Consider the following 27,415-nt stretch of genomic DNA (forward strand, 5'->3'; position numbering starts at 1 on the left):
AAGACCAAGGCTACACAGGTATTTCTCAGCAGAATTGAGGCTTCATTGCAGGTCTGTGTATGCAGGTGTGCGATCTTTCACAAAGTTATAGATCAGGGTACTTTCTAATGTGGTTTTAAGCTTAATCTGTATAAAATTTTCACTCAAAGTCCTGTTTGCTTCTGGGCTCAGAGCTCTGACAAAGTTTTCCCAGGTATCAATGTCTCCCTACTTTATTTATTTATTTAATGGTTATTAAGTATCTGCCTGTAAACAGGCACTGGGGACACGCTGGTGACTCCACAAACTCACAGAGCTTACAATGTAATAAGCAAGACAGACAAATAAGCAATAACTAAGTGGGTAAAATCCTTCACAGACACAACACAGCATTATAGGAACACATATCATGAGAGAGTAAGGCTCGGAAAGGGTGTCCCAAAAAACCACCTGATGGGAAGTCCAGGCTTAGACTTCACTGGTGAGGAGGGAGAGAAATGTGCCAGGCTGAAAAAACCAGTTTGTTTATGAGCCCAGAACGGAGACTACATAGTGTATCTAGGAAGGAGAAAGAAATATGATTTGATGCCTGGATCATATAGTGCTGGGCAGAGGAGGTTAAGAGATGGACCTAGAAAGCTAGATAGGGGCCAGGGCATGGATGCCTTTGTAAGTCATGATAAGAGTCTGGGACTTTGTTCTGAAAATAATGGGCAACTATCAATAGGTTTTAAATCTGGCGGTGACATGGGGCTTCCTTTTTACAAAGATAACTCTGACTATAATGGAAAGGAGAGTGTGGAGCCAGGGGAAAATGGACACAGAGAAATCACTTTGGAGGCTGAATTCTCAATTCATTTGACAGACACATGTCTCTTAAAGCAGAGGAATTCCTGAGTTATTTAGTTCCATGTTGTTCTGCTTTCATTTATCTCTTCATTATACACTGAGGTGGCATTGTCATTAGACCTGGGCAAGAAGGACCCTTGTGCCCTGGCCAGGTGGCTCAGTTGGTTGAAGCATCATCTCATACACCAAAAGCTTGCAGGTTCAATCCCTGGTCAGGGCATACACCTAGGTTATGGGTTCAAACCCCAGTCAAGGCATGTACGGGAGACAACCAATGGGTGTTTCTCACCTGTACTATCTGCAAATCTGTCTTCCCAACTAGTCTGGGCTGTTCCTTGGAGGGCAGGAACCTCCTTAATCATCTTTGTTTCCAGTCTCTGCCCCTCCCCACCCCATTGCCTCTGATTTGCACATATTTGATACTCATTAAATACATGTCAAGTAAAACCATGCTCCTATTAGAAAACTATTAGAAACACTCCTATTAATGCACTATTAGAAAAAATTAAAGTTTATAATTCTCAAGAAAAAATTCTCCCTAATTAGCAACACCAAGCATTCCATGTCCTTCATTAAATGGCACTGTCCTGGGTTGGAGGGTGCGCACTGAGGTGTAGTAGAAAGGACGTGGCTGCCAGACGTTAGTCCCAGCTCTCCTGTGCATGATGCCAGTGACCTTAGCATCTCTCTTTTATAAACCTCAGTTTCTTCACCAATCAAGTGCTGGTACTCTCTCCTGATACATCACCTATTCTCTCCTGTGACTCTTTATGATCTTCTAGGTTCTTAGATGAATTAATTAGAATCATTGGCACCAACCCCACCCAGCCTGGTAGTGGCCACATAAGTCTCTTTTCTCAGCATGAAACCAGATGTGAGGCTAATCTCACACACAAAAGCAATTTGGCCTTAGCACAAAATGTTCAGCCTTTCAGATGCTGAAGAAAAATACGCTCCTCCTAATACTAAATGACCTTTAGATTGCAGCTCTCTGCCCAAGCTTCCTGTATAAATATGAGCACTGCAACTCAGCCCTCGTCTTCTATGGATTTTATTAGATGGTGGGAGGAGATCTAGGTAAGGTTGCACATATCCAGAAAGGTCTTTATCAAAATCTTAGTTTGCACGTGTGTGTGCTACTTTCTGCCACCCTAATCTGTAAAGTTCTTCTGGAAAGTGATTCTCATTCATTACTTTGGAATCCCATCTTGTATCCTGTCCTCAAATTAACATTACTGCTTTGTCAAAAGGCTTTGCATTGGAAGAAATAAAATGTCTTAACCTGAGACCACAGAGTCAGTGGCTCATGAAAACACATAAGGAATGCTCTTGAAGTAATTAACTACAAATAATAATAACATTTGAAAAATACAAAGATTGATGCAAATTTGTTTTTATAAAGGTGTGAAAGAGGGTGAAGTGAACAGTTTTTGCAGATCAAAATACTAACTTGCATCGGACCTTCATACATTGGCATGGTGGTCTTTGGCAAGATGAGTTGAAAAGTAAAACAGGCTGACAGGGTCCAGAGGGGAGAGGGGAGAGAATCATAGGGGAAAAGGGATGGACTCACATGAACAAGTATAAAGGACACATGGACATTAACTAAGGGTGGGGGGCGGAAATGGGAGGGAGGCGGGGAGCATGGGGCGGGGGGCAGGCAGGGTTGGGAATATAATTCAGAAAGCTGTACTTGAACAAGAATTAAAATTAAAAAATTATTAAAAAAAAAGAAAAGTAAAGTATCAGAACCCTCCTTGGTAATTTTCTATCAATTACAGATGCTCTTTCTATCCATCTGCTTCACTTGCCATAACAAAATACCACTATGGCTTAAATAAAAGAAATTTATTTTCTCCCAGAGGCTGAAAGTCCAAGATCAAGGTGACAGCAGTGTTGGTTTCTGGTGAGAACTCTCTCCTTGGCTTGCAGATGACCACGCTCTCCCTTTCTTCCGTGTCCTCACCCCTGCTGTACCTTCTTTTTATAAGGACACCAGTCCCATTGGATTAGGGACAATGCTGATGACCTAATTTAACCTTAAGTACTGCCTTAAAAGGACCTATCTCCAAAATAAAGTTATGCTGATGGATTAGGTCTTCATCCTATGAATTTGGGAAATGCAATTCACTCCATAATACTCTTCAAAGTTAGTCTTTGGAATGAAATAGGTATGGTACTGAGATACATAGTTTTAAATCACCTAAAGGCAATTCACCTTTACTCATTCTAGAAATAGAATGTCAAGAGAATTTAACTTAGCCTTTAGTCAAGGAGCCATTTTTGTTCAGTCTTAGAAAGTATTTTTATTGTTCCCCCATTTTGCACCAGGTTGAATTTTCAGATTAACTCTCTGGTCTGGCTTCCAAGGGTTCTTTCCATGTCTTGGCTATTAAAAAATTAATTGTGCATGTGTCTCTTTGTATGTCTGCTTGGGGAAAGCTGTAAGGAGTAAAACTGCTGGGCAGAGTATACATATGCACATGACCAAATTATGTAAATTTTATCTCAAAATACCTGCAGTGGCTTACATTCCCACCTGCAGAGTGTGTTTTTATTTTCCTAGTACTTGATATTAACTTGCAACTTGATCTATTTTCTAATTTTTTGCCAATTTCATAGGTTAAAAAGTGGTTGATTTTGCATTTTCCTGGTTAGTAGTCAGTTGGTCAGGTATTCACATGTACATTACCTCATCAGCTTTTACCTCCTAGCAATTTTCTGCACATGTTCTAGACCCATTTGCACTTGGATTTCCTTACTGTTTCACGCAGATTTACATACCTTTCTTATATATTCTGGATTACACTCAGTCATGTGTCTTGCAACATATTTTCCCTGTCTGGCAACTTTCAAATTTGTGTAGAGAGTTCTTTCTCAGAACAAAATATTTCATTCTCACGTGATCAAATCCAAAGTTTCTCCCCTTGTGCTATATGCTTTTGCGTCTTGCTAAACAAACCTGTTCAGTAAAAGAATGCAGAGATAGCCTTCCAGTTTTCTTCTAATAGTTCTGCAGTTTGGCCTTTCACGTTTGCACTTTTAATCCACTTGGAATTTATTTTTGTAAGTAGTTTGAATTTGAATTCTAATTTAATTTTTATCTTTGTTTTTCAATGCCCCATCACAATATCTACTACATAACTGACACTTTCAGTATTAATTTGTGATGTCTCTCTCATGATAAACCAAGTTCCCCTACATATATGGGTACTGTTCCCAAATCCTCTGTTCTTTTTAATTGGCACATCTCCCCTTCTTTGCACCAGTATCATGCTAGTTTTAATTAATTTTTTGTAACATGTTTTAAAGTCTATAGGTAAAGAGAGTCTCCTATTTTTGTTCTTTCTCAAAATATATAAATCCTTCATATACTTTCATTTTTCCACGTAGATTTTAGTGTTAGTCACTTTGCAATCATGTAAATTTTATATACTACTTGGGTGAGAATTGGAGTTTTTATGTTTCTCATTTATGACCATAATATAGTCCTCTATTTAATTTTTTGAAAATGTTCTATTAGTCACTTTATCATTTCTTTCCATGTAGATCTTGTACATTTTTATTAATTTCTAGTTACTTTAGAATTTTTAATTATGATTTTAAGTGGTATTTTTGTTACTAGAGTCTTTGTGAGTATATTTATTATCTTGTAATAGATGCTACTTGCTTTCAAAGACATTTTCTGATTGGTTATTGCTCTCATAGTAGTTTGTTGATTTTCTTTTATTTATTTATTTTTAAATATATTTTATTGATTATACCATTACAGTTGTTCTATTCCCCCCCTTCAATCCCTTCCACCCGCACCCTCCCTCCCCCACCATTCTGCCCCCCTTAGTTTATAACCACGTGTCTCAAGTTCTTTAGATTCTATATTTCCCCCACTATTCTCGCCCTCCCCCCCTATCTATTTTCTACCTACCATCTATGCTATTTTCTGTGCCTTCTTCCCCCTTCTCCCCCTCCCACCCCTCTGTTTCTAACCCTCCATGTGTTCTTCATTTCTATGGTTCTGCTCCTGATCTAGCTGTCCTCTTGGTTTGCTTTTGTTTTAGGTGTGGTTGTTAATAGCTGTGTGTTTGCTGTCCTTTCACTGTTCATATTTTTCATCTTCTTTTTCTTATATAAGTCCCTTTAGCATTTCATATAATAAGGGCTTGGTGATGATGAACTCCTTGAACTTGACCTTATCTGAGAAGCACTTTATCTGTCCTTCCATTCTAAATGAAAGTTTTGCTGGATAAAGCAATCTTGGCTGTAGGTCTTTGGATTTCATGACTTGGAATACTTCTTTCCAGCCCCTTCTTGCCTGTAAGGTCTCTTTTGAGAAATCCGCTGACAGTCTGATGGGTACTCCTTTGTAGGTGACTGTCCCCTTATCCCTTGATGCTTCTAGGATTCTCTCCTTCATTTTGGTCTTGGCTAATGTAATTATGATGTGCCTTGGTGTGTTCCTTCTTGGGTCCAACTTCTTTGGCACTCTCTGAGCTTCCTGGATTTCCTGGAAGTCTATTTCCTTTGCCAGACTGGGGAAGTTCTCCTTTATTATTTGTTCAAATAAGTTTTCCACTCGTGGCTGTTTCTTTCCCCCTTCTGGTACCCCTATAATTCGGATGTTGGAACGTTTAAAGATGTCCTGGAGGTTCCTAAGCCTCTCCTCATTTTTTTGAATTCTCATTTCTTCATTCCTTTCTGGTGGGATGTTTTGTTCTTCCTTCTGGTCCATTCCATTGATTTGAGTCCCCGTTTCCTTTCCATCACTATTGGTTTCCTGTGCATCTCCCTTCATTTCAATTAGTTTAGCCTTCATATATTCCTCTAATTTGTGACTTTGTTCCTCTAATTTGTGACTATAATCTACCAGTTCTGTGAGCATCCTGATAAATAGTGTCCTGAATTGTGCTTCTGAGAGGCTGGCAATTTCTTGGTCGCTTAGAGTTATTGGCTCTGGGACTTTGAGTTCTTCTTGTGCCATCTTTCGGGTTGTTCGTGCCTGTTCCATAGCAGGATCAGAGCCCTAAAATGTTCACTAGAACAGGGCAACTAAATCGCTGGGTTGTGACGTTGTATATGGGGGCGGGGTCAAAGAGGGACAATGGCTCTCACCGGTATTGCAGGGCAACTAAGTCCCTGGGTTGTGACTCTGTATGTGGGGGCGGGGTAAAAGAGGGACCATGGCGTCCTGTCCGCCGCCTGCCGCCACGGCCCTCACTGGTGCCGCAGTTGCTGCCGTCACCTGGCCCACGCGTTTCGTCCCACTGCACGCGAGTGTGCCACCGCCGTCAGCCCTCGCCCCCTGGGGCCTGCGTGGTCTGTCTCACTATGCGCGAATATGCGCCCACAGTCTGCCCCACACCCCAACTGGTTCTCGTCTGCCTGCGTGCCTGGGTCCGGGGCCCTGTCCTGCCCGACCCTGCTCGCTGCTGGCTCCGCCCCTCTTACCGTCCCGTTGAATGGTTAGATGTAGTCCGACTTCCGTATAATTCAATTTTCTGTCCTTTGGTTGTGTCTTTGTTTCTCCAAACCTTTGTTGTATTCAAACTTGGTTGTGGGAGAAGGCACAGTGTTTCCACCTATGCCTCCATCTTGGCGGAAGTCGATTTTCTTGGACTACGTAAATGATCATTGTCTTTATTGTGACTTTTCTCTTTCTTTCCAATTTGTATGCCTCTTATTTCTTTTTCTTGTTACTTATCCATTGGCCAAGACTGTATTCTGCTGAATAAAGAGTTGCAATAGTAACAAATATCTTCATCAACTTCCTAACTTTAAGGGGAATGCTTCTAAATTTTTTCAAACAAGTAAAAAGAACAGTCCAAAACACTTAAAGGAGATTTTATAAGTGTAACGGAAGAAGTGATTACATTATAAACAGTAAGATTAAATTATGGGTAGATACTGTGGCTTCTCAAAAGCTATGAGCCTGCTCTATCATTGTCAGAAGGGGCTGGTATCCAGCATTAAAAAGGGGCCACATACAGAGTAGAACTCAATAGTCTCTCCCTCATTTTATCCAGGATCAAAAGAGAACTGAATCAATGAGTTGCTGGCTATGAAAATCAATGTCAATTGGTGCTATGTTCTTATGAATTCTAAAATCTTTTGTATTCCATGTTTCGGTAACACTTCTAAAAATGGGTATTTTTAGAGAGAGTTCTGAACAAATAAGTGACATAATCAAAATGATATAGGTTGACTTGGATCCTTCCTCTCTTTGACCCCAGATGCTGGAGGTTACTAGGCCTATGGATTGTTGACTATTCAATTCCATCATCTCTGTCCATGTGGCCTCATCGTCTCCCACCTGGACAATAGGACAAGCCTCCTGACTTTCCTCCTGACTTTCCTGCCTCATATTCTTCTCCTTTATTATATTCTCCATCCTGTCACCAGAGTAATGGTCCCGAGGGCAATCTGACATACCCGGCCTTTTGAGACATCATGTCCAAAAAGCATAAGCATCTCCTCAGAAACAGACCAGCTGCTGAGAAAACAGTATCTGCTGGAGTTAAATCAGCCCCATCTCCTGCATTTCATTAGCACCTTCTCATCTCCATAATCATGCTTGTCAGGAGTCTGCTGAAAGGTCTCTGGCATCTTCCAATGTGACCTGTTGACTGACTTTACTGTGATGTTTGGTGTCACTTACTTTGTAATAGGATTTGGCATTTACCTTCATCGACTTCATGCTGCTCTTCAAGACCTGACTCATGGCCCACTTCTGGTTTTCTTTTCACTTATGGCTAAACTCTCACCATATCCCCACTAAGAAACTTCTTGACATCCGTCTGCATCTAATAAAAAGCCTGTACTCCACAATGCAACATGCAAGACCTCGCACTATTCTCCTGCATATCTCCAGCCACGCCAACATCCCTCTGAAACCCAATCTGCTGCCAGGCCGCCTGCTAGCCATGCACGTCCATGCTTCTTGGTCTTTGAAATCACTGTTCCCCTCTCTTAAATGCAACTTTCCTCCTCTTTATATTTTAAACCCCTATTTACCATAAAGAACCAGTTTAAATGTCAGCTTTTCTGAAGCATTCCCACTTTGCCTCAGTAGTTACTAATTTCTCCCTCCGTAGTTACTTATTCCTTAAAATACATTTGTATTACTATCTTACATTACTTTTTGGCTATTACTGGCTTTCACATCTGCCTGTTCAACTAGTATATGAATTATGTAAACCTTAATTTTTCCTTTTCCCAGAAGTCAGTTTAACGATAAGGACTTAATGGTGTTTGAAAAGTGTGCTGAAAAGGGGCTGAAAAGTATTTGTCTAACATAAACAATATTATGGGGAAGATTGACTCGGTGATCATATGGGTTCACCATGAAAGACTGACTAGAGAGTAACCCAAAGGCAACTGCTCTGCCCTAATCATGACTGAGGGAGGACTGGAACTGAGATGAGGACAGAAAGAGTAGATATGATGAAATCCTAGGGTAGAATGACAATAGTCATAGGAGCAGTGAGAGCATTTGAAATGCTCTGGAATGTTGAGTGTAGGTGCCTGGGGGAATGGTGCTCTATTAACAGAAACAGGGAAGTAAGGAGGAGTAGGTGACCTTGAAGGAAAGGCTTGGAGTCATCCAGGACATGCAACTGCAAAGGCCCACAGGCCTTTGAAATGTGGGTCTGTTGCTGGGAGTATAGGTTTAAAACAGATTGGGGAGAAGCAGTAGTTGAAGTTGTGGTAAGAGATTGGAGATATTACTTGGGAGAGAGTACAGAGAGAGGAGAAAACATGCTCTGGGAAATGCTCTGCCGGGGGAGCAAAAGAAAGAAAATAAGGACACAGAATGAGGAGGAAAAGGGGCCAGAAAGTAGGTGTGAACCAGGATAGTGTCTTGCTGCAGAAGCCAAGAGAGAGGGATTCCAAAGAGTAAAAGGTCAACAGTATCAAATTCTGTATAGACGATGGGACTGAAGAAGAGGCCCCTGGATCTGTCCATGGAGAGAGCATTGGTGACCTTCAAGAGAGCCATTTCTGGGCAGGGTAGGGGTGGGGACACTGCCGGATGTGAAGGAGAAAGTGGGTGGAGAGGAAGCAGAGGTGGCAGGTGCTGCCCATTCTCTAGAGAATTTGGCAGTGTGAGGAGGGAGAGAGGGCAGGCAGGGCTCTGAGGCCAGGGGAGGGCTGCTGTGTGTGTTTATCACTCCATACCGAAACCATTGCCATGGCAGGTGGAGTCTGGCTCTGAACTACATCTCATTGTCCCCTCTTCATTTCTTTTGTTTGTTTGTTTGTTTTTTATATATATATTTTATTGATTATACCATTACAGTTGTTTTATTCCCCGTCTTCATTCCCCTCCACCCTGCACACTCCCTCCCCCACCATTCTCCCCCCCTTAGTTTATAACCCCGTGTCTCAAGTTCTTTAGATTCTATATTTCCCCTACTATTCTTGCCCTTCCCCCTATCTATTTTCTACCTACCATCTATGCTATTTTCTGTACCTTCTCCCCCCTTCCCCTCCTCCCACTCCCCTGTTGCTAACCCTCCATGTGTTCTTCATTTCTATGGTTCTGCTCCTGATCTAGCTGTCCTCTTGGTTTGCTTTTGTTTTAGGTGTGGTTGTTCATAACTGTGAGTTTGCTGTCCTTTCACTGTTCATATTTTTCATCTTCTTTTTCTTATATAAGTCCCTTTAGCATTTCATATAATAAGAGCTTGCTGATGATGAATTCCTTGAACTTGACCTTATCTGAGAAGCACTTTATCTGTCCTTCCATTCTAAATGAAAGCTTTGCTGGATAGAGCAATCTTGGCTGTAGGTCTTTGGATTTCATGACTTGGGATACTTCTTTCCAGCCCCTTCTTGCCTGTAAGGTCTCTTTTGAGAAATCCACTGACAGTCTGATGGGTACTCCTTTATAGGTGACTGTCCCCTTATCTCTTGCTGCTTCTAGGATTCTCTCCTTCATTTTAGTCTTGGCTAATGTAATTATGATGTGCCTTGGTGTGTTCCTTCTTGGGTCCAACTTCTTTGGGACTCTCTGAGCTTCCTGGATTTCCTGGAAGTCTATTTCCTTTGCCAGACTGGGGAAGTTCTCCTTTATTATTTGTTCAAATAAGTGTTCCACTCGTGGCTGTTTCTTTCCCCCTTCTGGTACCCCTATAATCTGGATGTTGGAACATTTAAAGATGTCCTGGAGGTTCCTAAGCCTCTTCTCATTTTTTTGAATTCTCATTTCTTCATTCTTTTCTGGTTGGATGTTTCGTTCTTCCTTCTGGTCCATTCCATTGATTTGAGTCCCAGTTTCCTTTCCATCACTATTGGTTTCCTGTGCCTTTCCCTTCATTTCAATTAGTTTAGCCTTCATATATTCCTCTAATTTGTGACTTTGTTCTTCTAATTTGTGACTATAATCAACCAGGTCTGTGAGCATCCTGATTACCAGTGTTTTGAACTGTGCATCTGAGAGGCTAGCAATTTCTTGGTCGCTTAGAGTTATGGGCTCTGGGGCTTTGAGTTCTTCTTGAGCTATATTTTGGACTGTTTGCGCCTGTTACATACGAGGAGCGGCGTTCTAGGTGTTCACCAGGGTGAGGCAACTCAGTCGCTGGGTTGTGACATTGTATGTGGGGGCGGGGTCAAAGAGGAGCAATGGTGGTTCCATCTGCAACCTCCCGCCACTGCCGCCGCAGGTGCCGCAGCTGCCACCGTCACTGGGACGCACAGGTTTCGTCCCACTGCACTCGAGTGTGCCACCGCCGTCAGCCCTCCACCACTGGGTTCGCCCGCTGGGGCCTTCAAGGTCCATCTCACTGTGCGTGAATGTGCGACCACGGTCAGTCTGCCCCGCACCTCGACTGGGTCTGGGCTGCCTGTGCGCCTAGCACCTAGGTTGGGGTATCTTCCCTGCCGGACCCTGCTCCGCTGCTGGCTCTGCTCCTCTTACCCTCCCGGTTGAACGGTTCATTGTCGGACTTCCATATAATTCAATTTTCTGTTCTTTGGCTGTGTCTTTGTTCTCTAAACCTTTGTTGTGTTCAAACTTGGTTGTGGGAGAAGGCACAGTGTTTCCACCTATGCCTCCATCTTGGCGGAAGTCCTCCCCTCTTCATTTCTATTCCAGGGGCCCTCATCCTTTGCCTGGTTTTGAGAGAGCCCACAGGCTTTTCTGCTTCCCCTTCCCTACACTCTATTGCTTCCTCCAAGCTGGGGGAAGTCTTGTCAAAGCACTTTTCAGACCCTCTCTCTTCCATGGTCAAAGAGGAAATTAAGCCCAATGCTTCACTTAACTACACAAGATTCTCCATACTTAGGCATCAACCTCCTTCAGAACTCTCTCCACCTGACTCCCATCAGGCCCCAGCCTCCACCTCAGCCACAGTGGGTGCTGCACTGCCGGGAGCACATCTGCCACTTTCCACCCCTGCCTTTCCTACCTAACCCCCTGCCTCGTTCTAGTCCAACCAACCCCAAAGCCACTTTCTTCCTAATTGCTTTCTTATTCTCACGTGTTTCCTTTTCCTCTATTTTTATTCTGGAAACTAATCTTCCAGAATTGGCTTTTGTCACAAGACATAATTCTTTTTTGTAAAGAATTTATTATTTATATATACAATTGATGCTGAAAAACATGGGTTTGGACTGTGCAGGTCCACATATATATATATATTTTTTTCAGTAAATACTGTAAATGCATTTTCTCTTTTTTATGATTTTCTTAAAAATATTTTCTTTTCTCTGGCTTATTTTAAGAATATAGTACATAATACATATAACATAAAAACATGTGTTTATCAGTTATTTGTGTTATCCGTAAGGCTTCTGGTCAATAGTAGGCTATCAGTAGTCAAATCTGGGGGAAATCAAAAGTTATGCATGGATTTTTTACTGCATAGGGGTCAGTGCCTCTTACCCTACATTGTTCAGGAGTCAACTGTATGTATCTATATCTATCTGTACCCATGTCTACAAAATGTATATATTGAGTTTTTATCTACACGCAGATGCACACTGTCTTCCAATTGCTCTGTGAGGACGGGTCTGTTTTACCTATTTTGAGCCTACTACAGGTCTATATCCAAAGGACTTCATACCTTTCCATTGAATTGCAAGGGAAAGAATCCTCCAACCCCCAGTTCAGCAAAGAGGATGTACAAATGGGTGGTACATGGGGAGATGGAGTTTCCCCCTGTCCAGACAGAATGGCTCCACGGTGGGTGGAGGGCCCTTCCTCTCCTGCGGAATCAGACAGACCCATTGTAAGCAGCACTCTCCAGCACTGCTGGGGGCTGAGCGCAGCTGTCCGTGCCACACAGGTTGGCACCTGGCGATATTTAATTCAGTGCCTTACCATAGGCTGCCTTGCATTGTTCTTTAATCATTTCCCGTATGGCTATCTTTCCACTCCAACAAGATTCAAAACAACAAGTGTTGACTGTGTATCTCGCATTGTGTGCCAGGGGCTTTCACACAGCACTCATATTTAAAACGTACAAGGTTAACCTTGTGTGTTAAGTATTACTATTACTGTTATAGTTTTTCAGGGGAGAAACTGAGTTTCAGAGATGAGCCAAAGGTCATGTGACTAGAGATGACAAAGTCAGAATATGGACCAAGGGGACTCCATCTCCTTTTCCCTTTTTTCACTCCTTGTGGACAAGACAAGGCTTGAACCCCTCCCTCCCACTCCAGAGCCAGGCCCCCGACCCCACCCCCACCACCCCCACCCCACAGGGCCCAGCAGCATTCTTGGCCCAGAGCTCACCATGTACCCCTTGCATTAAATTGAAGGAAAATGTGCCCCCCTTGCCGGGTTTTTTTTTAACATTCCATAAGTTTATTTATTTATTTTTATTTTCCCTTGCTGTTCTTATTGCTGCCATGCTCAGTGCCAAGCTAAGCCCTGCAGATGTGAGGGTAGAGCTATAAATATTTGCTGCATTGTTCTCCTTGTCAGTGCCAAACAACTTCAGCTCTCCTTCCCTAAGCAAGCTGATGAATAAATGAGAGATGCCACCTAGACAAAGCCTTGCCTCAGGCTGCAGCTGAATTGTTAAGGGGTGTGAATTCATTCTGTGACATTCAGTAACATTTATGATGGAAGGAACTGGAGATGGGATGAGTCTACATTGGCCACATCATGTGCCAGTGTGCTGCCAGGACCACAGGGAAGGAGGTTTCCCCAAACACAACTGCCTTCCAGCAGTCCTGGGTGCCCAGGCATGGGGAGAGCCTGGAACTGTGGCCTCCCCTTCCTTCCCCTCTGAAGCATCATACGTCACCCTGCCAACAACTTGTGAAGCAGGAGCTTTTATTCGAATAAAAGCCCCTCATATCTGAACAGAAGTATATAGTTTGTGAAGAACTTCTGAGATCTTATGAGGCAGTGTGAGGAGGGCAATGTTATAAGCCTCCCTTTCTTTTTTAAAATTATTTATTTATTTAAAAAAAATTTTAAATTTAATTGTTGTTCAAGTATAGTTTTCTGTCTTTTTCTCCCATCCCAGCCAATACCTCCGGCCCTCCCCACCTCCTTCCCATTTCCACCCCGCCTAGTTTTTGTCCATGTGTCCCTTATACTTGTTCCTATAAACCCTTCCGCTTTCCCCCCGAAATTCCCCCTCCCCTCTGGTCAGCCTGTTCTCTAAGCCTCCCTTTCTAGAGCATTGAACCAAGACTCAGAGAGGGGAAGTGACATGCCTAAGGACACATAGCTGGTAAGAGGCAGCACTCAGACACAAATGCAGGTCTCCTGGTTTCAGGTCTTTCTGTTCTTCCACTGCTGCTCCTTTGGGAAAGGTTTCAGGACACATCAGTATGATGTGCCCTTCTGACACAGCCCACTCATGTGAGTCCTGAGTATTATCTGTCTCCATCCTCTTCAGGTGAACAGGGTCTGAATCTGGACATTCCCTTGGAGAAATAATCTGCTTAAGGTCAGTTTACAAACTATATAGATGGGATTTTATTTATTTATTTATCTTCACCCAAGGACTTTTTAAAAATCATTGCTGTTAGAGAGACAGGAAGGAAGAGAGGAAGGGAGAGAGAGAGAAGCACTGATCAGTTGCCTCCCATATGCACCCAGACCAGAGATTGGGGATGGAGGATCAAACCTGCAACCTGGGTATGTGCCCTCACCAGGAACCAAACCCACAACCTTTTGGTTACAGGATGATGCTCCAACCAACTGAGCCACACCAGCCATGGCTGTAGATAAGATTTTAGAAAAGAGTTCATAGCAGGATTTTTGATACCCTGGGTAAAATTGCTAAGAGTCTTAGTAATATCTGAAAAGCTTGAAGCAAAGGAATAGTTACCATCCAAGCCATACCCGAAGTTCTAGAAGCCACTTTAAAAACAGAGGTTTCCTTATAGCTTTACAGAGAGCTGCATCATAGAGCTCAACTTGGGACTCTGCAAACTTTAGGTGGAATGTAAATATGCCTGTTTTTCATACATTAAGAAAAGTAACAAAATCAATACAAATGTTCCTTGACTTATGACAGGGCTGTGACCTAATAAACCCATCATAAGTTGAAAATACCTTACATCAAAAATGCATTTAACACACCTAACATACTGAACATTATAACTCAGCCAAGCCTACCTTGAATGCACTCAGAACTAACATTGGCCTACAGCTGAGCAAAATCATCTGACACAAACCCTATTTTATAAAAAAGTGTTGAATAACCCATGTGGCTGTATGGTACTCACCACTAACATATACATACAGCTGAAAGCACACTGGGCCTGAGCATATTTGAACCATTGACCTAAAGTCAATTGCTGGATAACAGGATGCTACCCCAACAGTGTTATCCATTTCTCTCTGTTCTTATAAGGCTTAAGAATAAATAGCTGGTAGGAGGCACAGGGGCACTGACACTTGTGGATGGCTTAGCAGGCACAGTTTTCTTCAGTGTATCACTGTTACATTACTGTAAAGTCAAAAAGTTGTAAGTCAAACTACTGTAAGTCAGGGAAGGTTATCTTTGAGATACTGATTTGCAACTGGGAAATGCTTGGCATATGCTAAGGTTGGAAGCCTGGCCCGGCTCCTACCCTCTGGGGAATGCAATTTAGGAGTCTTAAAGCAGCCCTGATTCTAGGGACAGAGTGCCTTCTCTAGAACAAGTGCCATGCTGCCTTGTATGTTCATCCCTCAGACTTGCCACCAGGTGACAAGGAAAGGACTTTGAGATCCATAGCCAGGGCTAGACCCAGCCTCAGGTGTTACCTGTATGAGCTCATCCTGCTTCCTCCACATATTCAGGCCACAGAGCTTCCAGCACTTTCTCATCTGTCTCAGTCCTCCCAGACCTTGAGATTGGGAGGTGGGGTGCCTCCCAACCTCAGAAGGCGGGGCCTGCATAGTCAGTATTGGGAAGGACCCTGTCTGAGAACACTTCCTTACACATGCGCACTACTGCTCTCTCAGTTTCTTCTCTCTTGAGGGCAGAAAAAAGAGCCTTTTCTCATTTTTTATTCATTCATTCTACTTTTTTTTAGTATCTACGAAGAACCAGGAATTGTTTTAGTTTTACATGCTGGGAATGGAACAGTGAATCAAACAGACAAAAACCTCTCTCCTTGTGGGATATTCATTCTACTCGGTGAGTCTTCCATGGAGCATTTAGTGTCTACAACTAAGTCAGACAAATAATGAAATGTACAGTTTTTTACATGGTGATAAGTGCTGTGTGGTATGGGAGGCACAGAGCAGACTAAGGGAGACTAGGCTTACAGAGAGGAGAGTTGCAATTTAAAGGGGAAGCAGGCTGCATAGGCCTTACCAAGAGGGTGAGATTGAGTAAAATCTTGGAGTGGTGGGGGAGGTGACCTCTAAGAACTATCTGGGTCAAAAACATGTAGGCAGAGGGGACAGTTGGTTTCCAAGTCCCTAAGAGGGCAGTGTCCTGGTATGTTTGACTAAGGGCCAGAAGGTTGGCAGATGGAGTAGACTGGACCCAAAGTGCTCAGTAGGAGATGAAGTAGGAGGGTCATGGTGTTGGGGGGCACAGACTCTCTTTGGCTGTGTGGACCCCTGTGAGGCCTTTGGCCTTCCCTCCAGAGAAACAGAGTCATTGGAGGTAACCTCCTGATCGGACTTTTGTTTTAACTTTGAGACTTTGAGGTTTGCATTGGTAATGGGCTATTGGGGAACAATGATAGAAGGAGAGAGACTCACAGAAGAAATCTCAGTACTTGCAGAGGTGATGATGGCTTTGATCAACGTGGTGGCAATGGAAGAAGTGAAGCATGTCATATTCTGGGTCTATTTTGAAGGTAGAGCCAATGGAATTTCCTGTCAGATTGGTATGGAGTGTGTGGGAGAGGAGAGAGGTCAAGGTGATTCCAAGGTTTTTATCCTGAGCAACTGGAGAGATGGACTTGCCATCCCTGAGTTAGGAAAACTGTGAGTAGACCAGTTAGGGAAGGCAGAACAGAAGTTCCATCTTGGACTTGATTTCTGAGAAGGAACAAGGCATAGTGAGAAGATTCTGGCTCTGCCACTTACTACCTAGATGACCCTGGAGAAGTCACTTTGCCTCTCTTGAGTTCCCATCTCTTCATTGGCAAAGTGGGGATGATAACAGTGTTACCTACTTCAGAGGAGCTATACAGGGGCTCGAAACCAGGTAGGGATCAGCACAGTACCTGGCACATAACTGGACTCAATAAATGGTGGCTGTGGTTATTATTCATACAGCACTGGGGCAGAACCCAAGTGTGGCAATCAACATTTTCCAGTCTCCGAAAGGCCATCTGTGTGTGACTGAGCAAACGCCTCTTTTGAAGTCTGAAAGGTCAGCGCTTTGCCAGCTGCCTGCTGGAGACAAAAGGCAGCCTGATTTCCCCCACTGTTGCTTTGTGTTTCTTATTTGTCTACCTCAAGCACACAGCCCAAGGCCAACTCCGAGCAGTGTCGGGACGATCCCACTGGAGACTCCCTTGCTGCTGGCAGGCTTAAAACCTGTCTGTGCAAAGGGAGGAGCCCCGCCTGTCACCCTCCCACAGTCTCTCCTCCAAGACCCACCTCTCGGAAAACACACTGCCTTAATGTCACAGACGGGTTCCAGTCCTACCTCGAGTTGGCCAGGTGGCCTTGGTAAACTTACTTGACACTTTGGGGCTTGTTTTTCTCCTCTGTAGAATGAGAGTAAAACAATACATTTTCCAGGGTAGGTGTGCATATCGTTTAGGCCCCAAGGGTTTAAATTCTGATGTTGTCATTTCCTAGCTGTGTGGCCTTGCGTAAGTTACTCAAAACCTCTGTGCCTCAGTTTCTACATTTTAAATAGGAAGCTGTAATGACACATATCTTATAGGGTTGCTGTGAGAATCAAGTGAAATAATTAAAAATGTTTAAACATAATCTGGCACATAATAGGTACTCAAAAATGTTAGCTACCACTAATTACATGAGGAATAGATAAAAGTGCTTCTAAATACTATGGCACTTTCAATACACAACTATGTTTGCCTTGTCATGAAGTTGGCAGATCTAGCCCTAATTCTCCTGTCAGAGTCACGTTTTATATGCCATTATATAGAAGCACCTAGATATACCCAAAACATTAACATTATTTTTTTAAGAAATGGAAACAGGTTTGACATATATTGAATAATCTTAAAATACAGAGAATTTTACAGTTAATTCTTCAACAAGATGAAAAAGCACCTCCAGATAATCTGACTTTGTATATTGAGCTACAGTTTTTCTTAACTGACTCTTCCTAATGCAGAGTTTACCACCTCCATCCTGTCTCCATGGACTGCGGTTGCTGTGCAGGCAGGCACCACAGCTCTCATGGTGGCTGGGCGTGTGTGCAAGCTGATGGTTCATGAATGGCACACGTTCAGACTGAGCATGAAAAACATGTGGGCATATGTCAAGCTAAATTTTTAAAAAGACAAAAGATATATGAGACATTGAGATCTGCAGTGCCAAGAACACACTAAAGCACTAGCAGTCAACGTGCATGGTAAAGCAGTACTCGCTGGTTGCCAACTATGTGTCTTCAGGCCGCATTAATCTGTGCTCTGGGCAGATGTACAAGGCACGGCCACATGCGAGGCTGCTGAGCACAGCTGCCCCCTCTGCTTCTTCTTTTGTTCTTCAACTACCGAGTGCCCAGTTTACAACATATGCTGTGTCTGGCCTAGCCCATCAGTGGGTTCACCTTAAATATGTCTGTTTTTGCAGGTAGATTTCTTTTCACTCACGAAGAGGAACTAGACTTCCCTTCTATATCATGCCGTTTACCAGCTGTATGTTATGTTAAGAGGCCAACTGCTTACACTTCCTGAAGCCCCTGAGCCTCAAATTCCTTGTGCACAAATTCAGAATGACGCTATCTACTCCTCACGTTGGTAAGGAGGATTACGGATGAGTTCTGTAAATAGTCAGGCAGCAATTACTGGAAGGTACTGTTGCCCTGACCTTACATATGCACTTTTGTCTTTCTGCATCCAGGGTCCTGGTCTGCAACAGGACGGCCAATAGATTTCTAGAGCATAAAGAAGATTTATAAGCACCAAAAGGCCACAGCTAGTATTTGTTCCTTTTATCTAACTCTTTACTAGCACTATGGCTGTTTGTACAATGCAGGCCGCCAGGGACACTTAAAAAGGAGATCAACCACTTACCCATCACCCAACTTCTCTGTCACCCTTCAGTCTCCTGTGGTGATTTATCTCTGGGACCTAATTCAGTCCACACCACTAATCCATGTAGCCTTCGGTAACTCATTTCTCTTCCTTTGAGTTGAGATTTCTGTAAACAAGGGATTGTCTTAAGAACTCTCTGAGGTCTCTGCAGCTGAAATATCCCATTTTCAAAGGTACAGCATGGGGCAAAAGTAGGTTTACAGTTGTGAGTATGCAAAACAGAGTTTATTCTTATATAATTTTTTAATTATTGTATTACTTTATATACAAACAACTGAAAACCTACTTTTGCTCCACCCAGTACATTTCTATTACTTTATCAACAGACATACAATAAACAATTTATCCAGAGCATTAAGATGCATTTGTCATTCATGAACATTATAAAATCCACTGATATTCTTTGGACTGTATACCTTAAGCATTTCTGACAGCCTCTTAAAAGGAGAGCAACTTGAAGGTAGATTCTTCCATCAGCCACAGGAAAACTCCACTGGCCTCGCTCACCTCTAAGTCGTATGGATCACCATGACTTTCCTTCAGGAATCAGGAACCAAGAAGAATTTCACTTAATGATGAGGGAGTAGCAAAGCTGAGCAAGTATAATAAATCAGGGAGTAACCATTTGAAGAAGGAGCTACGTGAAAACATACTGTTCAGACGGGCTCTTTTACAGGGGCCCTGTTCTTCAGAGATGTGAAGGAGATCTGCACAGAAGACAGAAGTGGAAAATTTTCACTTTCGTTCAGTTTGATGCCCTAATTACACAGAGCCCAGAGAGGCAAAGTGACTGGCCTAAGGTAACTGATACCTACTGGCAGAACGTGTTTCCTTGGAGCCCAGTCCTGTCTATTTCTACTCCATCTCTTCCTTCAGCCATTGGCCAAGAGAAGGTGGTTTTTTCCTTTTCAAAAAGAGCAGCAGAGATTTGAGACTCACTTGGTATAACTGTCTGATAACATTCAGTATTTCATTGTCAGAAAATCCATTTCCCTGATTGGCTTCCACCCATCAAGAAATGGAGGCCAATCAGTATGTGTCTATAATTATTTAATTCTGAAAGCCTTGTCAGAGTCATCTTAGTAGTCTTATTTAGTGATCTCATTAGATTTCCCAAAAAGGTTTACTCCCATTATATTGGATGGGAAAGCTGCAGCCCAAACACAACTGTTGGGAACCGTTCTGCCTGGTTTCAGGAGTTGTAACTGCCCCCCATGGCTAAGACTGAGTGAGTGACCTCTAGAATGTGAGCCACTAAGGATACAAAGCTTGTCTCTGGTAGCAAACACTGACACTGCTTCTGCTTCATCCCTTGCCCCCAGTGCATGGTCAGATAGTCCATGATGGGTAAGACCCCTCAGAGGAGGGGCAACCTAAGCCAGACATGATCACTTGGGAGGCCATCATGGAAGGACTCGGTGGGCTGCAACAAAGAGGGAGTGATGGACCCTTGCCCCCTGGCTATTCTGACATAGTCCCCATGTCCTCTGGGAGAAGCCTCCTGGCTCTAGTCCACTTAAGCCTGAAAACCTGTGATGGGGGAGGTGGTGCAGCCTCTTGCTGGCAAGAGCAGGATCTGGGGTGATCGGTATAAGAAAGAATTCCTAAAAGTCCTGTGAAACCTGCTTTACCAAGGGTGCTTTCATTTGTATGATAAGGGTCCAAGCAGGAAATGAGCATGCCTCCCAAAGCTTCTGCAACCCCCTTACCTGACAGACACTGACTCAGACTAAGCCCTCAGATTTCTTTGAAATGTTATCTACTGTTTGATCCTTGCCACCTGTATTCCTGTGTATTACAACCCAATAAAAGCCGTTGAGGAAGGGGCTCCTGGCCTTTCTCCTCTGAGACATTGGCCACCTCTTCTCTCCAAGCAGATCATGTCTTGGTAGTTTCACTTTCATCTGAGGTGGACAGGGGGACTTGCAGGTAAAGTTGCCCCCCGCCACAACTGCTTATATGTGCATATGCACACATACACATACATGTGTGCACATATACATTCAAAATACATAAGTGTGTGTATGGTGCCTGTGGAAGAGGGTGTGAGCCTGTGAATTCTGTAACATGGCAACAGCTGAAAGAGCAGCTTGCCTTCCCGAAGGCAAGAGGCCATCTTGGGCCCTATCTAGTTCTGAGAGAAAGAGTTTGTGCAGTGTTGACTGAGAGATGATCAAAGACTTCTGGTTCTCTGAAAGTACATGTTTGTTTCCTGGAAGAGAAGTGCTCAAGCCAAAGTCACATTATTCTTGACAATTATCCTGTGAGTGGAAACGAGACATGCTGTACAGTGCTTGTGGAAAGTGGGAGGTTTGGGGTTCAGGAGCCTCCAGACCCCAAAGACGTGTCTGTATTCCAGCACGACATGGGGCAGAGCAGTGGACTGATGAGGGGCTGCTCTACCATGACTACTGCCCATTGGCCATGTGAGGGCATCGTTAACTGAGACACCAAGATAAGGCAAGGTTTCCAGGTCTGCTTCATCGTGCACTTTATATGCTAATGGGGGTGACAAGTATTTTTTTCCAGTATGATTAAGTGTGATCAATGCCACTGGCATATAGCTATATAAAAACACTACAGGAATATAAGAGGGAGATCATAATTCTTCTTCAGAGGGACTTTTTGCCAATGCTGGCATAGGATTCACTTGGCTGAGACAAAATAGATATTTTTCAAATGCTTTCTACTGCTTACTACCATTACATTAAGAGTTGGGGAGAAGCAGTGTGGTGAACCCATTTTGAAGAGGAATAAAAGGGCCCCAGGAGCAGAGTCCAAGCCTCCTGACTCCTTCTCACTTATTCCTTCAATTCTCACTAAGCACAAGCCCCATAATAAGTGATTGGCTGGACTCAGAAAATACAAAGTTGAGTTAAAAACCCCTACCCTATTCTGTTCAGAGAACCCACCTTTCAGGCCAGCTGCAGACTGCCCATGGGGGTCAGTCCTCCACCAGCACAGCAAGATGTTGGTCAGAGAACCCACCTAAACCAAGCAAAGAGCACAGGCCTTCCCTGGCACTGGGCCTGGCTGGGGGAAACCTGGCTGGTTAGATTTGACAGCACATCTGTCCACAGGTCTGGTCTGGCCTCATGGCCCAGACCTACTGAGTCCTGTTGTCATTTCTGGCCGTGACCTCATCAACTTCTCATTCTGCCTTTTCTTTATGGACTGAGTTAGGACATCCTGTGGCACATTCTCACATTGCTGACCCAACTGTCTGTAGGGCTTCCTTGTACATGTGGTAAGGGCTTACCATAGGAGCCTGAGAAAGCTCTATGATAACAGCGTCCGCCCAAGGCTGAAATGGTGAGGACGTTTCTCGTCCCTTGTCATTGCTGGCCAGTTAGGTGTGGCTGCCCAGGATGTTTGTTTTGTTGTGAGACTGGCTGGGGGGTGGAGCTGGCAGAAAGGCTGGCTGTCCTCTATTCGGGGCCTCGTGAAGCATAAGTAGTTTCCTAGAATCATCAGATGACTGTGAGTTATTAAAAGCCAAATTGTGTAAGTTGAATGGGGTTCTAGGAAAGTTATATCATATAGGGCCCTATACTTTAAAAAATAATACTTTCACATTGCCACTTCAGAGGGCTAACATTGGGTCTCTCTCCAACTAATGCACCAAACAAAGGGATCCCCCAGTTTCAAAGGGAAGAACAGTAGGCCTTTCATTACTCGCTTTACAACTTATCTCCTGGAAATCTTACTTTCCAGGGTGAGCGTTTGGGAGTGGCAATGGTTTATTTTGTTTGCTCTTCTTATAAGCTGCAGCTTGTGGCCAGAGAGGAAAGCAAGAGAAGAATTAAGGCCTCCCTTTTCTGCCAGAACATTTAATAAGCACACCACAACCTCCTCTAAGATGTGGTTTTGAAGTATGAACCACCAGACAGTGAGCTAATGACAAAGGGGTTAAAGTTCTGCTTTTTGTCCAATGGGTCTGGTCTGGGCACTCATCAGCGGGGGAATGATTAAAGAGCTCCACTACTTTCCTGGGCTCCTTAGGTCGGTGTTCACCTCCACACTTGCCAGAAGACCCAATGTTCAAATGTGACCTTGACAATAGTAAAGCAGCCCCATGTACTTGAACAGTATTCTACAGTTTATAAAGGATTTTCATGGATTATCTCATTTGAGCCATGGAAACACCAGGGACAAAAAAACATTATTCTTATTTTACAGATAAAGAAATTAAATCTAGAAAAATTTAAATGACTTTCCAATGGTTATGTGCTCGCTTAGTGACTGACCATGACTAAAGCCTGAGGTCATCTGGCTCTGAAATGCCCTTCCCCTCTATCATGGGTGCACTCCTCAGCCAGAGAAATAATGATTGGACAGTTAGCTCTTCAGGACTATACATGCCAGTCTTCCTCGGCAGTAGTAGAGATAAATGAGAGCTGATAGAAGACGTCTGCTTGTTGTTTTACAAGAGATGGGAAGGAAAAGTAAACAAAATTTTGAAAGCTTGGAGGGATTGCCAAGACGGGTGGTCTTGTGCTTTGGAAAGTTTGTGTCATTTGGCAATGAACATCCCTGGGGTGGCAATGCCTCGATACCAGGGGAAGAGATAAAATGGGGTTTCAAGTTCTCATCTAATCTAGGGAGCCTGAGTCTTTCCTTAGAAATTCTATGGCATCAGCTCTCAGCCATACTCAGCCACCTCCTAATGCTATCTGCCATTGGGGAACCTGGCTGCCTGGCCCTTGAGGTCACCTCCCAAAGACACAGGATGTTCTTGACAGCATCTTACCAAAGCCCCTGAGAAACTAACTGTCACCATGCAGCAGTGAAAGGCAGGTTCCACATGGAAACTGATGGTTCAGTTTTATTTTCAAAGAACCTCACATTCTGGTCTCCTCCAAAACTGCTTTATTTGAAGTCAGTATTGAAAATATCACCTCCACAATTAGGCAAATACTGGTGCTATGTGTTTAGGCCTTACAAAACATATTCTTTTTAAGTATTGTACAAAATTCTTTATTTTACTGAAGAAAATATTTAAATGTAAATTGAGAGGAGGCTAACTTATTAGACAATACTAGGGTATCCTACACAAGAATAATGGGTTAAAAAGTAATAGTGGTACAGAAATTACTAAAATTCAAGAAATAAAAATGATGAATAATAACCAAAACATTTCTTGTACATAGTACATGGGGACAATGATACATTTTACCACTTGAAGACATCAAAACTAAGAGCAGGCTTAAGAGTTCAATCATTGCCTTGGCCAGTGTGGCTCAGTTGGTTGGGTGTCTTACTGAAAAGTGAAAGGTCACTGGTTTGATTCTCAGCCAGGGCACATGCTTGGGTTGCAGGTTCAGTCCCAGGTCGGGGTGAGTATATGAGGCAGCCAGCCAATGTTTTTCTCCCTCCCTTTCCCCCTCTCTAAAAATAAATAAATAAAATCTTTCTAAAATTTTTAAAAAATAGTTCAATCATTAATCAACAAAAAATAAATCAGAATATGAGATTTGTCAAGAAAAAGTCCAGCCACTGTTAATGTAACGAGAAGAGTTTGTATGACATCAGTATAACATGCTAGTCAAGGAGAATAGACTGGAATGTGCATGTGTGAACAAGGATGACTTAACTGTGCTAGTCAGTGGAGGTGGTAGATGATGTTGAGTGAACATGGGTACCATGTGACTTTTGCATTCAAAATGACTGAGTAGAGCAACTAATCAGCATCAAATTTTGCGATAAGCTTGAACATTCCTCCACAGAGATGATTCAGAAGGCTTTTGGGGACAATGCAATGGGTGTAGTGCAAATAAAACTGTGGCACAAATGCTTCAAAGATGTTCAAGAACCTGTTGAAAGTGACCCACGTTCTGGAAGGCCTGCAACAAGTAGAACACCTGAGAATATTGAACATGTACAGGCTGTAATCAGCAAGGTGCCAACTTTGAAGGGGACTTAGGTGCTATTGTCCTATGTACAAAGTGTCTTGTATCTTGTGTCTTCTTCAATAAATGTCTTCATTTTTCATAGTACACGGCTGGTTACTTTCTGAACAGACCTTGTATAACAGGTTTCTCAACTTCGGCACTACATTTGGGGCCAATAACTCCTGGTTGTGGTGGCTGTCCTACACTCCATAGGGTATGAGTGGCACCCCTGGAGTATACTCATTAGCATCCAGTACCACTATCCCACCCCACTCTCAGTTGTGACAATAAAAAAATGTCTCCAAACATTGCCAAAAGTAAGTTCTATGGGGGGGGGAACTGTACTCTGTTGAGAAATACTACACTAGAGAGAGAGCAATTCAGAAAGAAGGACTTTAGGACTTGGAAGTTCTTGAACCTAATGTAATTGAATGCACAAACCTTTGCAGGAAAAAGAGAGAGGGAGTAAACTTGAGAAGTGCCCACCCAAATATTTGCCAGGGTGCCTCAGAGTCCTTTCAAGAACTGAGCAATTATGACTCCCTAAGGTTTGAACACAGCTGTCTATTTTTTAGTCCCCACTCCCTTGCTCTAGACCCATTTCATTAAACAACCTCCTGATTATCAACTGTTGCTGCATATAGCTTTCCCATAGGCAGAGGCTTCACTAACTAAAAACTGTGAATGAGCACTTTGTCTACCTGACATATTTCTCTTTTTTATGAGTGAATTGACACTGCAGTTTCTCTATCATTCTCTGTGAGCTGGTTTAGCACAAGCCATTATCTATAATCTCTGTTAGGATCTCAACGAGACTGAATTTTTGAGGCTGAAAATTTTAATAAACTTAGCAAGACTAAAGCATACTTATGAAACCTCTTGGAAGACAACCTGCCCTCTTCTTCTGGTTGTCTATTACTATATAGCAAACCAGTCCAAAACTTAGTGGTTTAAAAGCAGCTACTTTACTGCTCACAATTCTGATTTACTGCTCAAATGGGACATATGATGTCACTGGAGTCAATCATGTGTCTGCACTCATGTCTTAGCTGCTGCTAGGAAGCTGGGGTGTCTGAGGGCTCCTCGACTCGGACTCTTTATCCAGCAGGACAATCTGGACTTTCTTTCGTGGCAGAGCAAGGCTCAAAGGGCACAGAAGCAGAAGTTGCTAGGTCTCTTAAGGCCTAGGCCTGGAAGTGACAGTGTCACTTCTGCCTTATACTGTTGCCAAAGCATGTCACCAGTCCAGCCTGCAATCAATAATGGGGAATACTCTCCAAATCTTGAAGGAAGAAGTAGTAAAGTTACATTTCAAAAGTGTAATGGAATGCAGGTATTATTGTGGACATCCTTGGAAAAAATCTACCTCACTGTCACAGGATAAAATCTGACAAGATTTATAGAAAACCTATAAAGTTTCTAAGAGAAGTACATTGAAGAAAGTACAATGAGCTTGGATTTTAGGACAGAGGTCATTAAAAATAAAGAGGCCTCTAGGCCTCAATTTTCTGTGAGTAGAAAGCAGGCTGAGAAAGCTACTCTGGTGAAAACAATTCATTTATTACAGAAAATGAAAGATGGTTTAAGGGCCCCAAGAGCAGAGCCAAGAGATGAAGAAAACAACAGACTGGGAAACCACTTCCAGAAAGCAGAAACGAACTCTAATCAAGGAATCTTCTTGATGCTGAAGTCAGGGAGACTGACAACACATGCCTGAATTTCAGAATTGCTCTGGATCAGTGATGACTTTGTGATCCCCAATACTCCCCTTTCAAAATAAAGTGTCCATGTCTTATCCTTGCATTTCATGTGTGTGGTAGGCAGATAATTTGTCCTTTTAGTTTACAGATTTCCAGGAGTTTCATCCACACTTGAACCTGGTGGAGATCATGAGGTACTCTATTTTAAAACTCTAAGCACACGCCTTCCATCAGAAGGTGACGTCTATTTCCCCTCTCTGGAATCTGCGCTGGACTTACTGCCTTGAGCAACAGCCTGTGTTGGAAATTATGCTGTGTGGCTTCTGTATCTAGGATTTATGAGGTCTGGCTGCATCTGCTTTGTGCTGTGGAAGCTCTGAGCTACCACTAAGAAAGTTCAACTTAACTTGCTGAAAAGAGAGGCCAAGTGGAGGAGCACTGAGGTGCTTCTGCTGACTTCCAGCATCAAGTAGCATATATGTGATTAAGGGCGTCTTGGATCCTCTAATCCCAGTAATGGCTAGTGGGCCAGAATTCAACTACCGCTGCTGATCCTTTGCACTAGTTGTGAATTCACAAAATCATGAGCAAATTAAATGGTTGCTATTTTACAGCATTATGTTTTGGGACAGTCTGTTACAAATAACAAAATAATAAAAATAACCTGTTTTCATAAGACATTTTGTCCTCTATAGGATGGGGCAAAAGCAGGTTTACAGTTGTGAGTACATGAAGCAGAGTTTATTTTTGTATTATTATTTATGAATTACAATATTTTTCATATGAACATCTGTAAACATCCTTTTGCCCCACCCTGCACTGTGACCACACTTTTTACTTTCTCTCTGAATATTCTTAAGAAACATCGGATTTTCAACTTTTAGCAGAGTAAAGGACATTTTATTATTAAAACACTTACATAAATGTTGGGAAGGCACAATGACTCCCTGGGACTCTCCTGAAAGCATTAATGCAACGACCAAAATTGAGCAGACAAAACCACCAAAGACCCAGAGCTGACAGCAGACTCGGTCATCGGAGGTATCACCACAGACCTCCAGGGCTTAGAACCCTGCTGAAGTGGCATCAGAAACATGCCCAATTGCAGTGTTTCTGGGAGACTCATGTTTATTCCCCCAACCCCAGCAAACACTCCCAGCCATAACCATCATCTTCTGGGTCCTGCTTGCTTCTGACTAGAGTATGCCGTGGGAATCATCAGAGTCCCCAGGATCTCAGCCCACAAGAAGAACACATGACCACCAGCTGTCCCTTGGCTTTGAGAAATGTCACCAATTAGGACTCTGCTTACGTATAAATTTTGAGTTGTCCTCACCCTCTGCAGTTACTTCT

Source organism: Sturnira hondurensis, unplaced genomic scaffold (genome assembly GCF_014824575.4).
Source record: "Sturnira hondurensis isolate 20B ecotype Veracruz unplaced genomic scaffold, ASM1482457v3 Scaffold0017436, whole genome shotgun sequence".
In the NCBI taxonomy this organism is placed as follows: Eukaryota; Metazoa; Chordata; class Mammalia; order Chiroptera; family Phyllostomidae; genus Sturnira; species Sturnira hondurensis.